Genomic DNA, 3,663 nt, shown 5'->3' with positions numbered 1-3,663 from the left:
TCGAAACAGCACTGGTGGCTTGGTGTCAGTACCAATAGCCATTGCTTCTCTTGAACTCATTTTATGAGTTAGTATGATGTAGGATCAACTGCAGTTCAAAATTTGTATTAAAGAATCAGTATTCAAAAATATATCAGATATATCTCAAACAAGAATATGCACGCATTCAACACTTAGAAAAATTAAGCACACAAGCTTATCTGGATTAGAAATCCGGTCAAGCTTATCCTGATTAGAAGTCCAGACAAAAAGATAGACTTGACTTTCTAACGCACAAGTTATCCGGATTAGAAGTCCGGACAACAACAGATCTCAAATCGCACACTTATCACGTAACCCGGAAGTGAAATCCGGTGAACTTCAACACTTAGCCAAAATTTAAGCAAATAAGCAAATTTAATACGGACAATGCAAAATTCAATACGGATAAGTCAATTTAGATGAAAAATCACAAATCGGACATTTTCAACACTTAGTTAAATTTCCAAAATGAAATACGGATGAAAAAAGTCAACAAGTCAGCTAATCAAGGTCAACTAAGTCAACTAGTCAAATAATGAATAAGTCCGCTTAAAATCAATTCGATCAAAAAGTCAAAGATTTAAATCGATCACAACACAAAGTCAAAATCCGTTCACGAGTCCGTTCAAAGAATCAAAGTCAAAGTACGATCAATCAATACATTCAACAATACAACATAAATCGCATAATAAACCGCTCAACCTTACACTTAAATCGCTCACCAATTTGCTCAGGCTATAACCGGACTTCAAATAAATCGCACACTTTCCAATATAAATTGCACAAAGCACAACCGACTTACCAAGCGGATTATCTAAATCGCTCACTAAATCGCATAGGAGACGAACAATTTACCTTTTAATCCGACCAAGAATTACCCGGTTTAGCCTAATCCGATCAAACTCAATTCACACAAATATTACAAGTATTAAATCGTACAAGCTTTAATCGATATACAACTAAATCGATCAAGAGTTAATCGGACTAATATTCAAGCAAAAACACAAATTTCACACTTTTTCAACAAAATTTTGGATCAAAACATGAAAAAATATAAATTTTGAAGAACACCAGCAGATTTTCGAAAACTCAAAATTCGATCAAAACAGGTTCAAAACTTGTTTAAAATCAAAATTAATGTGAATCAAATTTGTTCTAAATCAAAATGTGAATCTAGCGATGTAAGATTTATCAATTAACAACCAAAATTCAAACAATTTAAGCCTAAAATCAGATTCTGAAACGAAGAACAGATGAAGAACACTATGAACACAGATCGATTTATCTACTAAAATTCGTGCAAATTCTTGATAAAATGGTTTAATCCTCTAATCAAACTGCTGCAGCTTGCTCTGATACCAATTGAAAGGTCCAAATTCATACACAACTGATCAAGATCTTCAAGAACATTAAGAACAAGATGAAGAGAGAGAATAGATCACCAAAATCTCTTTGATTGCTTGAGAGAGAATTACAACTAATCTCAGATTACAGAAATGTTAATGACTTGTTAATGCCAATTACAAAGTAAAATACTATTTATACTAAGGAAAGCATAAAGCTAAACTATTACAAAGCACGTAAAATATGGAGAACTTGAATACACAATAACGCACATACTTGAACCCAACAATAGGGATTAAATTTAAAATAACACTTAGATACCAATTCCAAGACATTGGGTCATTTCGGTAATTGTATAAAGCAAATACGTAAAGTATTAATACCGATTTCCAAATATAGGGTCGTTTTGGAAATTTTATGAAAATAATAATATAAATGAAGCTCATAGACCAATCCCCAAGATATATGGTTATTTCGGTAAATATTGGAAGCAAATACACAAAGTATTGCTAAAATACCGATTTTCCATTTATAGGGTCATTTTGGTAACTAAATGAGATAAATAATCAAAACTGAGTCAAAGTTTGTGTTTTACAAATTCCAAATAAATTTGATGAAAGTTTCAGAAAATCATATGAAGAAAATTATATTTTTGAAACTCCTTGGGTTATAATAATATTTATTGAAACTTGTAACTGTATTATAAAGGAATAAAAGGATTATGGTGAGTTAATAATATGTAAATAATAGCTTAGCTTAGTTGGTTAAAGCATTAGTGTTGTGAGTTTGAGGTCGGGGGTTCGATTCAAGTTAGCAGCACCCTCATCCCTTTTTTCTTAAAATGCCAAATGGACGCGGGCCTGACTCGCCAACCCAATCTGAACTGGGTTGCAACCCAAATAGGCAGCAGCCATGGCTGCATATTTTAGACCTTTTCAACCTCGAAAATCGCTCGTTTCTTGACCTTTTTTCTTCATTTTTTTTGCACCAAACTCTTGGTAATATTTTTACCAACACTTTGACATAAAGAACACAAATTTTCATCAAGAAATGAGTTCCATTTACTCATTTAAAGTTATTTTTTTAAAAACTAAAACTCAACAACTTAAAAACATAAAAATCGAACCACGAAAACACAAATATGAGACATGAKGCTACTGGGTTTGATAGAGTACTTAAAAACGAAGCTATAGACATAAAAATCAAGAGATTTGGTTAAGAATCTCACGCATAATCGGTGAAAAACCGAGATTTTTGATTCCGAACTTCAAATTCAGATTTCTCTCTCAAAACTCAAAGATTTTTCTAGCTATTTGAACCAAAATAATCCTAAGCTGGTGCTCTATGTTTATATGCAAAAGTTTTGGCTTATTAGTTGACGAAATCGGGAGAAATCGCGAGTTTTTGGCTGAGAGATCGTTTTCTCCAAACAGTCATGAACTTTTGGCAAAACAGGTCCCTCAACTTTGAAAAAGATGACATTCTGCCCCCCTCAAGTTTCTGACATCTACCACCAGACACCTCCTTACGTGATGTATTACATTTTTGGTCCAATAATAAAAGAAAATAATTTTATTTTATATTCTTTTTTGTCTCTCTTTTCATTATTTATTTATTTAAGATTTCAACAATTATTTTCTTTAATTTATTACATAAATATTTTAACACTTCAAATGAATTTAAAAAAAATATTTAAAGGCTCATATAATATTATTTATACATTTAAAAAAATGGGTTTTACAGATTCCAACCAGCTCATATGAGCTCTGGAAAGGAAGGAAACCAAAATTGAACTATTTTAGAGTCTGGGGCTGTATTGCCTAATATCGAACCCCTGATCCAAAAAGATCTAAATTGGGATCCCATGCTATTAAAAGCGTATTCATTGGATATACGAGAAATATCAAGGCTTATAGATTATTGGACAAAGAATTAGGAGTTATAGTAGAATCCAGGGATGTAGAATTCTTTGTAGATAAGTTTTCAGAAGATGCTGAAAGATCGGAACCAACATTGTCCTCTAATCCTCCTTGTTCATATCATGATAGTTCAAAAACCTCAAATAAGGTTGACAAACCACGAAGAAGTACAAAAGCAAGAAAAGAGAAAAATCTAGGAAATGATTTATTCTCATACTTGGTAGAAGGGAAACAAAAGAAAGTGACAAGGGATGGTGTAACAACCCGTCCCACATCGGTTGGTAAGGAGAACTAAGCACTCCTTATAAGGGTGTGGATACCTCAGCCTAGTGTGACCGGTTTCCCTTGTGGTATAGCGGGGAAAACAAAACCGTGAGGC

The sequence above is a fragment of the Cynara cardunculus genome (assembly GCF_001531365.2).
Source record: "Cynara cardunculus var. scolymus isolate 2C chromosome LG 3, CcrdV1, whole genome shotgun sequence".
NCBI classification, from domain to species: Eukaryota; Viridiplantae; Streptophyta; class Magnoliopsida; order Asterales; family Asteraceae; genus Cynara; species Cynara cardunculus.
This window is presented reverse-complemented; position numbering follows the sequence as displayed.